The sequence below is a fragment of the Enhydra lutris genome, unplaced genomic scaffold, assembly GCF_002288905.1.
Source record: "Enhydra lutris kenyoni isolate GAN:26980312 unplaced genomic scaffold, ASM228890v2 scaffoldscaffold96, whole genome shotgun sequence".
Classification (NCBI taxonomy): domain Eukaryota; kingdom Metazoa; phylum Chordata; class Mammalia; order Carnivora; family Mustelidae; genus Enhydra; species Enhydra lutris.
Window position 1 is genome coordinate 4,571,919 of NW_019154180.1, and position 14,898 is coordinate 4,586,816.

The window sequence follows — 14,898 nt, forward strand, 5'->3', positions numbered from 1 at the left end:
TAAGCACATGGAAAGAGGTTCAATATTATTATCCATAAGGACAATGCAAATTCAGACCACAATGCAATATCATTACAGACCTATTATAGTAGTCAAATGGAAAGTAGTGATAATACCAGATGCTAGTGATAATACACAGAAACTGGATGTCTAATACATTACTGGTGTGAATGCCAAATAGTAAAGGCTCTATGAAAACAATTGTTGCAGTTTTTATAAACATTCAATTACCATAAAACCAAGCATTTATACTCCTGTACATTTATCCAAAGAAATGAATACTTATGTTCATATAAAAACCTGTACATTAATATTAATAATAATAAGTAAAAATAGAAAAATACTGGCTACAACTCAAATGCTGTTCATCCATGTGAATGATTGAGCAAACTATTTTAGATCTAAACTATGGAATGCTACTCTGCAATAAAAATGAATGGACCATTGATACATGCAACAACTTAGATGCACTTCAGGGGTATTATGCTTTATTAAAGAAAAAAGCCAATTCCAAGATGTTACATACTGTATGTTTCCATTTATATAACATTCTCAGAATGACTAAACTACAGAAGTAAAGAACAGGTTAGTGGTTCCCAGGGGACAGGGATGGAGGTGGGGTGTGGTAGGGGGAGAGCGAGAATACAAATAGGTAGAACAAAGTAGTTCCTTTATGGTGATGGAATAGCTTTGTATCTTGATTGTTGTGATGCTTACACAAAACTATGCGTGGAATTAAATTGCATAGAACCAATACACACAGATGCAGATTTTAAAATGGTGAAAACAATGAAATCTGTGGTCTTACAGTAGTTTACCAATGTCAGATTTCTGGTTTTGATATTATACTAAATTATATAAGATGTCACCATTAGGGGAAGATGGGAGAAGGGTTCACAAAATTTTGTAGACGATTTTTGTAGCTTCCCATTTCAAAATAAGTTTTAAAAGAATACTTTCCTAGATTGTGAAGAAACACTTAAGAAAATTAATAACAAAAACCTTGAATTCAACCCTCAGTTGTGACATGTATTATTTTTTTCTCAAGACAAACTATTGTGTTCTAACTGTAACTACTTCAAATTATTTTGGTCATAAAGAGAACTGAACAAAAAACTGCATTGATCAATGCAAACACTTTAGCACTGAAAAATGTATAACTACTGTTTTAAAATATCACCATAATCTGAGGTATATTTTAGATTATTTCTCTTCTGAAGGTCAATCTGATTTTTAAAAACAGTTATGCATCATCAGAGTCTTATACTTGTGAATAAAGCACATGGGACATATAATTTTAAGTCAGACATAAGATGTAGCTTTGGAACAGTTAAGATTATTTTCTTGTATATTTCCTACCTGCCACTTAAGGCGATAAAGACAAGTCCAAATATGCTTCAAATAATAGCAACTTTTAAGAATGTCAGGTCTGGAGACACCTGTGGTGGGGTGGGATCTCCTGGGGCCAGGAGACATGACATTTGGGTTCTTATCTCTGTCCTTCTTAAATATAGGATTTTAGGCAAGTCATTTAATGTCTTTTAGCTTCATTTTCCCTCTCTATAAAACTGCAGTCATGGGCACCTGGGTGGCTCAGATAGTTGAGTGTCTGCCTTTGACTTGGGTCCTGGGATCAAGTCCTGCTTTGGGCTTCCTGCTCTGTGGGAAGCCTGCTTCTCCCTCTGCCTCTATTTGTCTCTCATGAATAAATAAATAATTTTAAAAACAAAACAAAACTGCGATCATTTTTCTTGTTCTGCTTACTTAAGAGGGCTGTTATGAAGATTGTGAGATAAAATAAATGAAAAATTTGTAAAACTATAATGTGATATAGAAATATAAGGTGAGACTAAGGGTAGTATTATATTAAAGGTATACTGACTTTAAAGAAAAAGAATTAAGACATCACATATAAGTCTAAAGTCCCTTTTGGTCACTATTTCTGATTACATTCACTTCTCCACCCCAGAAGTCATTACTGCTCTAAGTTTAGTGTGTACCATTTCATAATTCTTTTTTATTTTATGCATACATATATGCACTTACAAAAATATGTGTAAATATATGGTATTATTTTTGCACGCTTTCTACATAAATGTTATCATATGGTGTGTGTCATTCTGTAGCTTGCTTTTTTCGGTCAATGTTATATCTTAAAGATATATTCATACTGATATATATATAGCTTTAATAAATTTATTGTGACTGTGACATTCCATTTGATATACAATTTCTAATTAACTATTTCTCTGTTATTGGACATTCAGGCTGTTTTCAAGTTTTTGCAGTGTTGTAGAAAATATTCTTGTACATGTCTTCTAATACACATGTATATTTTTCTCAGGGGAGGAAATAAAATTGATGTGTCATAGATTAACATTTTGACCTTTACTATAACTGCCAGATTATACCCCAAAGTGGCTGTACCAATATGTATCTCCATCATTTCCCCACACCCTTGCTAAAATTAGATCTTATCTTCTAAATATAACCTATAAAAAATCAACCCACCTTGTGGCAGTTTCAGCATGGTGTCATGTTCAAATAAACAGTTGTCTAAAATCCAAAAAGAAAGTAAAAACATTACATTTTATTTTTGCCTCTTATATGCCTTTCACAACACACAGCAAAATAGCTTAAAAATATTTTTCACCTATTTACTTCCTGAAATCCCCAGTCATCATGGTATAGTAGGTACTCCAATCTCTTTCTCTTTCAAAATTACCTAAAACACTGGTATCTAGCCCAAGTTAATTTTTCCTTCTTTTAGTAATTGTCTACTCTTTCCAATATAAATCAAACAAATCCTGGCTTGTTTCATTTCTCTCTCTTAACCATTATCCTGATCTTTGGACCAAAGTTCAGGACGAGAGTGTGCAAGGGCACAATTCTAAGTGGATGTGTGGAGTGTAAGTTGTAAGTACTTTTTTTTTTAAAGATCTTATTTATTTATTTGACAGAGAGAAATCACAAGTAGGCAGAGAGGCAGGCAGAGAGAGAGGAGGAAGCAGGCTCCCTGCTGAGCAGAAAGCCTGATGTAGGGCTTGAACCCAGGACCTGGGATCATGACCTGAGCCGAAGGCAGCGGCTTAACCCACTGAGCCACCCAGGCGCCCCAGTTGTAAGTACTTTTATTTCAATTCTTTTTCCTTTCATCAAGCTAGAGCAAAGTGCAAGACTGGTTTTAAGTTTGAACTTTAGGCAGGAAGAATGTCTTCCCACAAGATGGGGTTTTTGAATTCCTCTTTTATTTACACAGTACACAGAAAAATGTAGGTCCTGAAGAAAAAAAAAAAAAACCATATCTCCCAGGGAGATAACAGATAAGAACCAATCAGATTAGAACAGCTACATCAGGAAGTATTAATAAAACTCTTTCTAGTTACAATTACTCTACTCATACAATTTCCATTTCAACAATACTGAGCCCTTCAGCAAGGCTTTTGGTATTTCCATGATTGGTTAACAAATATTTCTAGAGTTCTTCTTGTGTGCAAAGTCCAGTATTGTCTAGTTTGTGAGAGAGGTGGAGCGAGCATAGAAGACACATGGTGTCTGTTCCTAGGTACCTTTTAGTTTAGTTTCGGAGTGTCATTGCAGCATTGTGGTTAAGCATACAGACTCTGAGGTCAAATTTCATGGGTGACATGACTTTATCACCTGTTTGTGTGACCTTGGGTAAATAATTTTAGCTCTCTGAGTTCAGTTTCCTTATTTATTAAAGCAATAATTGTTCCTATCTCATAAATTTATTCTGAGAGAAACAGTTCTTCCTGGTATATTTTACATGAAAGCAAAACAAAAACATATCTATCTTTTCTTTGATTCTCACTCATTCCTCTATTAGGGAAATGCAGATCAAAACCACAATGAGATACCATTTTATACCGACTAGGATGGCCACAATAATTTCTTTAATGGAAAATAACAAGTGGTGAGGCTGTGGAGAAATTGGAACCCTTGCACATTGCTGGTACATGTACATGTAAAATGATTCAGTCACTGTGAAAAACAGTTTAACAATTCCTCAAAACGTTAAACATAGAATTACCATATGACATGGCAATTGCACTCCTAAGTATATGCACAAAAGAAATGAAAACAGGTTTTTAAGCAAAAACTTGTACACCAAATTTCACAGGATTCCTATTTACAGTATCCCAAAGTGGCGGACAACTTAAATGTCTATGAACAGATGAATGGATGAAGAAAATGTGGTCTGTCCATATAATAGTGTATTATTCAGCTTTAAAAAGTAATGAAATTCTGACACATCTTACAATATGAATGAACCTTGAAAACATTATGCTAAATAAAATAAGCCAGACACAAAAGGACAAATATTTCATGTTTCAGTTTATATTATACATTTTATGTATTTTATATATTTATATTAAGGAAAAGTGTGTTTGCATAGCCCAATTTTCTCTTCTCTTCTTGGGAGCTGGACTGCCCACAGAAATAATGGAACACAGCAAGGCATGCAATTTTATGTAACCCAGTGACTTTGGTAAGAGAGGAGTACAGAGAAGAGAAGAAAGAAGAGAGCCTAACACTCAAGGCATCTTGCCACTCTGGGACTTTGGAGGTAAGGGAGGTGAGGGTCTGGAAAATTTGTTTGAATATTCAAAAAGCGTAATTCCAGACAACTCTGAAACAAGTTTCTGTGTGTGTGTGTGTGTGTGTGTGTGTGTGTGGCGCGTGCGCGTGCGCGTGCGCGTGTGTGCATGCTCCTACTGTAAAAATTCCAGCCAAATGCTATGAATAAACAAGAGTGTTGGAGAAATAAGAACAGCATGAACAGGTAACATCTTATAATAATGTGCTCTTGCAAAGTCAGGCACAATATTAGCTGGAAGATCTAAGTTAATTTGTGTGAAAGAAGCCAACCTGCCACAGTAATGGGCAAGAAGTAGTTAATCAGCAACCAAAGTGCTCCTGCTTCCTAGGGCAGTTGGGGTGACATTTCCCTTCAACATTCCTGCCATCTATATCTCTGCAAAGTGTGGTGTTGGTTTCACTTCAGATTCCAAAGGGAAGGGACTTTTCCTAGCAAATGCATTTTAAAATGTTTCTCTCGGTGTTATGTTGTACAGAAAAATACTAATCCCACAGAGAGAATTACACACACACACACACACACACACACACACACACACACACCCCAAAAAGAAGAAAAAAGTCTGATATGAGTACAGACCCAGAACACCAAAGTCAGAGAGAGCCACAGCTTCACACAGTCTTTGCTCACATTATAGAGGGAAACAAAGTCTTCCACAGAAACCTGCTGTACCACTCTTAGTAATGGACTCCTTTGGCTTGGCCTGGGCCATTCTACTTGTGGATTGTTTCTTGGCAGCCTTTCCAGGTAATGCCTATATTTTCAGGCTGCCTCAATTCATTGGATTGGGCCTTGGGGCCTCTTTTTGACGTGCATCTGATCAAATGGGATCAAGGAAGACTAGAATGGTAAAGTACTGACTGCAAAACTCCTTTACCAGCTTCCAATAATGTCTGAATTCATGTCTAAGGAACATAGAAACACTCTTCAATTCCTAGTTTCTTGCCACCACTCAAACATTTCTTATGGAGAACAGAAAGATTCAATGCAACTCCAGTCTTAGAAAGAGCTCTAGAGAAACCATCTTTTTCTAAGCTGGAAAAACTCACCTCATCCAAGACCAACTTTAATTCCCTAAATTTTGCTTAAATCAAAGAATAGGCAATTAGAAGGGATACGCTAGTTGGTATTCCATAGGTTGGTTTTCTTGGAGAATGGAAAGGGTCTTTCACCTGTTACTTAACTGTTTCTGTCAGTAAGGGTGCATCAGAGACCCTGTTGTAATAAGTTGCATTACTACAGAGGAACACACAAGACTGGGGCCTGGTACAAGGACCATCACGAAGCATAGCTATTGAGACCCACTGACAACTTTTTAAAGGTATGACTGTATTATGCTATAAGTGAAACAAGTCAGTCAGATAAAGACAAATACCATATGACTTCTATAATATGTGGAATTTAAGAAACAAAACAAACACAAGGAAGGGAAGGAAAAGTAAAATAAGATAAAAACAGGGGAAATCAAACCATAAGAGGCTCTTAATGATAGAGAACAAGGGTTGCTGGAGGGGAAGGGGATGGGGGTATGGAGGTAAGTGAGTGATGGGCATTAAGGAGGGTTAATGTGGTGAGCACTGGGTGTTATATGCTAGTGATGAATCACTAAATTATACCCCTGAAACTAATAATACACTAAATGCTAACTAATTTGAATTGAAATAAAATCTTTTAAAAAATAAAGATTTGGGTGTAACCAATCAACAAGAATAACAAAAACTTCCAGTCAGCAAGGATCACCTGTGAGAGCAGAAACTAAATGTTCAGGCTTAGGAGACCTTACTATACTAACATACCTGGTTTTGTCTTCCAGACAAAAATCATCCTTGACCTCAGAATTGACTACTAATATCTCAGTAGACTTCCATTTGAACACATAAAACAATTTGGCCTTGAGGATTTTTTAACCCCATTGAGCATCAATTTCCCTATCTGAATATGAGTGTTTACCTTATAAATTTGTTGTGAAGCTTAACTGAGACAAAATATGTAATTAACCTTGCATAATGCTTGATGCATAGTAAGGACCAAAGGTTATTAATATTATTTTCACTAGCAAATTTAGTAGGGCTGAAGGCTCTGAAACACTGGGTAGGAATTTGAGCCAGCCGTAGAGACCTTGAATTGTAACCTGGCCTTCAGATTCCTCATCAGGAGGGTGGGACCAGGACTAAGAGCGTTACACTTGGCACAAGACCAAACTGCATGACTGCACAAACACTGTAACTGTTCTGTATTCAGACACATTTGAAAGGATTTTTCCAGCATAAATTTCTAAATGTGCTGCTTGTTTTGTAATTCAATCTAGGGCAGCGGCAGCAGTGCTATCATTATTTGCATTTCTGCCTTTCAGACTTGGATCCAAGATATTTGCAGCAGTATGAATTGGCTCATAACAAAATTCTTCTCTTCAAAAAGCATTTCACATTACTTTCTCTCATACCTGTAAGCAAATAAATCTTAATAATCTTTTACATTGATTTGTTTCTGGGACATTTGGTCAAGAATAATTTATAGAAATGAACTGGTTTAGACACTATGGGAAATTTGACATTAATTTTTTCCCATTGCTTTGATTTTAAGGAATTATTTCAGTAGTGAAGAGTTTCATTAGCAACACATTTCTAATATTTCTTTTAATATTGTAATTACATATTTTCATTTTAATGAACAAAAGACAATACAAAGGTTTTATAAACAGTTGGAAAATCTCCTCACCTTAAATTAACTTTTCTATTCTCTAGGATTTCATATCTCCGATAATAACTTGGATATCTGTTAATCTTCAATTTATAATTGTACAGAGGAAAAAATCATTTTCTCTTATGTATTTGTCAAGCCTTAAGATGGTTCCAATAGTGACTAGTTATTTTTCACTCTGCTTTACTCTGTTGTGTTTGGAGTATTACATTCTCTAACATTAATAAATAACTGTACATCTACATTAGTCTTTCTTCACTAGAGTGCCCTCAACTTCTGGAAGGACTAACCTGGTGATCTATAATGGACTGCTGTATAGCCTCAATGAATCAACTCTCGAATAATCTGCAACTAATTCTAGGCTAGAAGCATGGGAATAGTTTTTGAAGGTTGGATAATTGAATGGTCAGAATTTTGTAAGAAAGCTACTGGAAATGTTCACTTTACACACAAAGTTTCCAGGTACTATATTTCTGTATTTTTATTTTTCATTTACTGCTTTGATTTCTTTGTTGTCTCCTTTTGGCTCCAAACTATGGACCACATATATCTCCAAGCAAATTTTTTAAAATTTCTTTTCAGTGTAACAGAATTCATTGTTTATGCACCACACCCAGTGCTCCATGCAATATGTGCCCTCCATAATACCCACCACCTGGCTCCCCCAACCTCCCACCCCCAGCCCCTTCAAAACCCTCAGATTGTTTTTCAGAGTCTATAGTCTCTCATGGTTCATCTCCCCTTCCAGTTTCCCTCAACTCCCTTCTCCTCTCCATCTCCCCATGTCCTCCATGTTATTTGTTATGCTCCACAAATAAGTGAAACCATATGATAGTTGACTCTCTCTGCTTAACTTATTTCACTCAGCATAATCTCTTCCAGTCCATTCCATGTTGATACAAAGGTTGGGTATTCATCCTTTCTGACGGAGGCATCATACTCCATAGTGTATATGGACCACATCTTCCTTATCCATTTGTCCGTTGAAGCGCATCTTGGTTCTTTCCACAGTTTGGCGAGTGTGGCCATCACTGCTATGAACATTGGGGTACAGTTGGCCCTTCTTTTCACTACATCTGTATCTTTGGGGTAAATACCCAGTAGTGCAATTGCAGGTCATAGAGAAGCTCTATTTGTAATTTCTTAAGGAATCTCCACACAGTTCTCCAAAGTGGCTGCAACAACTTGCATTACCACCAACAGTGTAAGAGGGTTCCCCTTTCTCCACATCCTCTCCAACACACGTTGTTTCCTGTCTTGCTAATTTTGGCCATTCTAACTGGTGTAAGGTGGTATCTCAATGTGGTTTTAATTTGAATTTCCCTGATGGCTAGTGATGATGAACATTTTTTCATGTGTCTGATAGCCATTTGTATGTCTTCATCGGAGAATTGTCTGTTCATGTCTTCTGCCCATTTTTTGACATGATTATCTGTTTTGTGTGTGTTGAGTTTGAGAAGTTCTTTATAGATCCTGGATATCAACCTTTTGTCTGTATTGTCATTTGTGAATATCTTCTCCCATTCTGTGGGTTGCTTCTTTGTTTTGTTGACTGTTTGCTGCGCAGAAGCTTTTGATCTTGATGAAGTCCCAACAGTTCATTTTTGCTTTTGTTTCCTTTGCCTTTGGAGACGTATCTTTTTTTTTTTTTTTTAAAGATTCTATTCATCCATTTGACAGACAGAGATCACAGGTAGGCAGAGGCAGACAGAGAGAGAGAGAGGGAGAAGCAGGCTCCCTGCTGAGCAGAGAGCCCGATGCGGGGCTCGATCCCAGGACCCTGAGATCATGACCTGAGCCGAAGGCAGAGGCTTAACCCACAGAGCCACCCAGGCGCCCCGGAGACGTATCTTGAAAGAAGTTGCTGTGGTTGATATCGAAGAGGTTACTGCCTATGTTCTCCTCTAGGATTCTGATGGATTCCTGTCTCACGTTGAGGTCTTTTATCCATTTCGAGTTTATCTTTGTGTACGGTGTAAGAGAATGGTTGAGTTTCATTCTTCTACATATAGCTGTCCAATTTTCCCAGCACGATTTATTGAAGAGTCTGTCTCTTTTCCGCTGTATATTTTTTCCCTGCTTTGTTGAAGATTATTTGACCATAGAGTTGAGGGTCCATATCTGGGCTCTCTACTCTGTTCCACTGGTCTATGTGTCTGTTTTTATGCCAGTACCATGCTGTCTTGGTGATCACAGCTTTGTAGTAAAGCTTGAAATCAGGTAATGTGATGCCCCCAGTTGTGTTTAAACTGGGGGCATCACGTTGTTACCTGGTTCCAAGCAAATTTTTAGCCCTTAATTGCCCACAGCATTGCATCCTTTCTGAAGCACAAGATAATTTTTCTCTAAATTAAAGGGAAATCATAAGTCCTCACGTTTAATGCTCCTGATTCAAAATTAGTTTTCTTTCCTTAGATGCCTAAATTACCCCCGTGCATAATTACAGAATCTTGCTTTGAAAAGGGCCCTCGAGGGACATCTGGGTGGCTCAGTCATTAAGCAACTGCCTTCGGCTCAGGTCATAATCTCAGGGTCCTGGGATTGAGCCCCCACAACAGGCTTCCTGCTCAGCCGGAAGGCTGCTTCTCCCTCTCCCACTCCTCCTGCTTGTATTCCCTCTCTTGGTGTGTCTCTCTCTGTGAAATAAATAAAATCTTAAAAAAAGAGAAAAGGGCCCTAGAGCTTAATCTAATTTTCAGCTCATTGAAGGATTCATTATTGCAGTATCAATGACAGTTTGTAAATCAGTCTCTAATTGAGTACTTACCTGGTAAAGAAGACTACTTTATTAGTTGTTAGAAAAATATTTCTTAAAATAAGACCCACCTCCCTAAGTTTTCTTTAAGGAAAAGTTTATAGTCCAAAATAAGATTTCCCTACTTTATTTTTTTGAAAGATTTTATTTATTTATTTGACAGAATGAGAGCGATCACAAGTAGGCAGAGAGATAGGCAGAGGCGGGGGAGCAGGCTCCCCACTGAGCAGAGAGCCCGATGCGGGACTCAATCCCAGGACCCTGAGATCATGACCTGAGCTGAAGGCAGAGGCTTAACCCATTGAGCCACCCGGGAGCCCAAGATTTCCCTACTTTCATTTAAAATGTTGTACTATCAAAATGTTGTACATTTATCTCTAAATGGATCAAGTATGGCACATTTTAACAGGAAGTATTCATAGTGGTTCTATGTCCATTAATCCATATTCCAAAATATTGTCTACTCTTTAAAGCTACCAGCCCTGATGCAACATCCCAAATATCATTGCCAAAACCAGAAGTGCATTCTCCTATTACATTAATTATAATTTTATAGTATGGTGGCAGGAAATGCACTTTCAGTTCACTGGCTATAGCTATTATACTATGTGGAAACAACTGCCTGGAAATCAGCCAAGTCCCTTGGCATAAAGGCCAACCCTGAGTAAGACAAAGGTAATACAAGAAAGGAAACTATGCCACCACACCAAAAGCATTATTGAGACACTCTAAAGCAGGGCTTCTCAACTCTTTGCTAATCATATGTGTAAGGGAAAATATGTTTGCCTGGTGGTAGGTTGTATCAAACATCATTTTTTTCAGTTAGGTAATCACCAGAAATAGAGTTCTGGAAGTGGCATCACCACACAGGCAAAAGAGAGACCCTCCAAAAAGTAATTTTTCCAGAACCCTGGAATAACCTTAGGTCAGAGGTAGCAAAAAGGAGAGGGGAATGCGCCATAAAATGATAGATGGTATATTTAATTAAAGAACCGAGGAATAGTTACATGATTTGCCCTCCTCTGTCACTGGTGATTGCTTCAGGATGAAACTTTTAAAAATGAAGTCTGACATTGAAGGTTATCAGGTTGCACTTACTTGTGGAATATAAGGAATAACATGGAGGACATTAGGAGAAGGAAGTATTTACTGAAAAGTAAAAACATTAAAACATTAAACATTAAAAAACATTAAAAGTAAAAACATTGAGTCACCAGACTCAACTAACATGATAACTAATATTCAAGGAAATAGTAAATGGAGAAAACAGAAAAGAACTATAAATATGCTTAAATAATATTTAGAGAAAGATTCATCACCCTTAGAATACATCATTAAATAATTCACATTCATAAAATAAAAATAAGCTCCCGTTCAAAAAAAGGAAATAATCAGGGTTCTTATTTGTAAATAATATAATATAATCCATATTGCTTTGTCCAAGCCTAAGAAAATGGCTATTGAGTGGCTACTATGTGCCAACTACTCTTTTAGACATTGGAGATAGGAGATACAGCAGCAAGTAAAACAAAGTTCATTTCTTATAGAGCTTATATTTCGGTGCAAATCTAAAGACTACAAAGTTCTATGATTCAAGGGGTGCTTGGGTAGCACAATCAGTTAAGTGTCTGGCTCTTAGTTTTGGCTCAGGTCATGATCTCAGGATAGTGAGACTGAGCCCTGCATTGGTCCCTACTTTTCTCTTTCCTTCTGCTCCTCCCCCTCTCAAATGAATAGATAAATCTCTTTTTTAAAAATTGTATGATTCAGGTAGTGATATCAAGCAGAATAAGGGGACAGCAAATGACAGGGGCATATGTATGTGTGTCTGTGAGTATGTGAGCACACTGTGTATGCTATTGTAGATAGAACAACAAGAATAAGCCTCTCTGATAAGGTAATATTTGAGCCAGGAATTAAAGAAACTGATAAGATGAGCCAAGAGGATAGAAGAAGAATATTCTAAGCAAAAGGAGTGTCTAGGGGTTTTTGATTAATAGTAAGGAGACCAGTGTGTCTTCAGCATACTGAATAAAGAGTGGTACAGTTGAAATGAAAGCAATAAGAGCAGGCCCAGTTATATAAGATCTTGTAAATCATTGTATTTTGGGTTTCGGTATGAGATATTTGGAAAGCCATTGTGTGCTTACTAGGTGAAGACTGACATAATCTGACATACATTTTAATAGTCTCACATTGGTGGCTGTATAGACAATAGGCTAGAGGGAACACGAGTATAAGTAGGGAGACCAGTTAGCAGGTTATTATAGTGATATGGAAATGAGGTGATTGTGGCTTAGAGCAGGGTGTTACCAGTGGGAATGAGGATATATGGTCAGACTCGATATATCTAAAAGGAAATATGGAAAGGATTTGCTGGTGACTTAAATTTGGGGAATGAGAGAGAGAAGACAAGAATAACTCCAATATTTTGCCTGAGGAAGTAGAGTAGCAAAGGTACTATTTATTAAAATGGAGAAAATTACAGGAGAACTGGCTTATTTTTGTTGGAGAATGAAGAACTGTGGTTTTGGACATGTTAAGTAGGAGACATCTATTGAACATCCAAGTGGAGACATTGAGTAGGTAGTGGGATATATTATTCTGAAGTTCAGGGGAGGGATCTTAAGCTATAGATATTAATTTGGCAGCCCTCTCTATATAGGAGGCATTTAAAGTCATGAGACTGGATGATAACAGCTAAGGAATGAGTGGGGTCAGAAACGAGAAGAGGACCAAGGATTGAGTCTTGTGTTACTTCACTATTTTGCAGCTGGGGGCTAAAATATTACCAGAGGATATGGAGGAGAAACAACCAGTGAGGTAGGAGAAGTATAAAGAGGTGTCCTGGAGGCCAAATGAATAAAGTGTTCCAAGAAAGAGAGAGTAATTGACAATGTAGATAATACTGACAGGTCAGCTAAGATGAAGACTAATAATTACCCTTTGATATTAGCAATATGGAGGCTATTGTAAACTTAAGGATAATTTGTTAAATAGGGTTATCTGTTGAGGGTGAGAATGGAATACTAGTTATTAAAGGCTTTTTTTAAAAAGTTTTTTTTATGTACATAAAACATTTTTTTAAATTTCTTTTCGGTGTTCCAGAATTCATTGTTTACGCACCACACCCAGTGATCCATGCAATACATGTTCTCCTTAATACCCACCACCAGTCTCACCCAATCCTCCACTCCCCTCCCCTCCAAATCCCTCAGTTTGTTTCTTAGAGTCCACAGTCTCTCATGGTTCATCTGCCCCTCCGATATCTCCCAACTCCCTTCTCCTCTCCATCTCCCAATGTCCTCCATGTTATTCCTTATGCTCCACAAGTAAGTGAAACCATATGATAATTGACTCTTTCTGCTTAACTTAGTTCACTCAGCATAATCTCTTCCAGTCCCATCCATGTTGATACAAAAGTTGGGTATTCATCCTTTCTGATGGCTGAATAATATTCCATTGTGTGTGTGTATATATATATCACATATTTTCTTTTCTCAGATCTTGGAGTATGGTTCAGTGTTGGTCTGGAGTAAGGATAAAGGTTTGGGTTAGGGCTGTGGTGAGGGTATGGGTCTATTGTACTGCAGTTCAGAGACCTCTACAGAGGGCTAAGTTTAGGGCAGGGTTATGGTCATGGTGAGAGCTTAGGGTTAGGGGTTAGTGGTTAGCAGTTTGGGGTTAGTGTTAGGGTTTGGTTTAGGATTAGGTTTTTACGCTCTACCTCCATCCATGTCTTGCACAGGGCAAGATTTCTTTTTCATGGCTGAGTAATAGAACATTGTCCATATACACCAAGTCTTTTCTTTTCTCAGATCTTGGAGTAGGGCTTGACATATGGCTGTATGGAACCACAAAAGACCCCAAATAGCCAAAGCAATCCTGAAAAAGGAAAATAAGGCTGGAAGCATCACAACTCTGGATTTCAAGATGTATTACAAAGTTGTAGTCATTGAGACAGTATGGTACTGGCACAAAAGCAGACATAGATCAATGGAACAAAACAAAAAAACCAGAAATAGACCACATTTATATGGTCAATTAATCTTTGACAAGCAGTAAAGACTATCTAATGGGAAAAAGACAATCTTTTCAACAAATGGAGTTGAGAAAACTGGACAGCAACAGGCAGATTAATGAAACTGGACCACTTTATTACACCTTACACAAAAAAATAAACTCAAAATAGTTTTTCATGATATTCTGATAATTGTATTTTTGTGGATTATTTCTCCTCTCTGTTTGTGATTTTATTTATTTGATTCCTTTCTCTTTTTCTTGATAAGTCTGGCCAGAGGCTTATAAATTTTGTTGATTTTTTTCAAAGAACCATGTCCTGGTTTCATTGATCTGTTCTATTGGGGTTTTTTTTTGTTTGTTTGTTTGTTTAGTTTCTGTATCATTTGTTTCTGCTCTTTATTATTTCATTTCTTGTGATGAATTTGGGTTCTTTGTTGTTATTTTTTCTAATCCCCTTAGGTGCAATGTGAGGTTGTTTATTTGAGATTTTTCTTGATTCTTGAGGTAGTCATGTATTTCTATAAACTTCCCTCTTAGAACACTTGCTGCATCCCAAAGGTTTGGGACCATTATGTTTTCATTTTCATTTATTTCCATGTATTTCTTAATTTCTTCTTTTATTTCCTGGTTCAGCCATTCATTGTTCAGTGACCTGTTATATAACCTTCATGTATTTGTGATCTTTCCAGATTTTTGCTTGTGGTTGACTTCTAGTTCATAGCATGGTGGTCACAAAAGGTGCATGGCATTATTTTGATCTTCTCGAATTTGTTGAGGCTTGTTTTGTGGGCTAGCATTT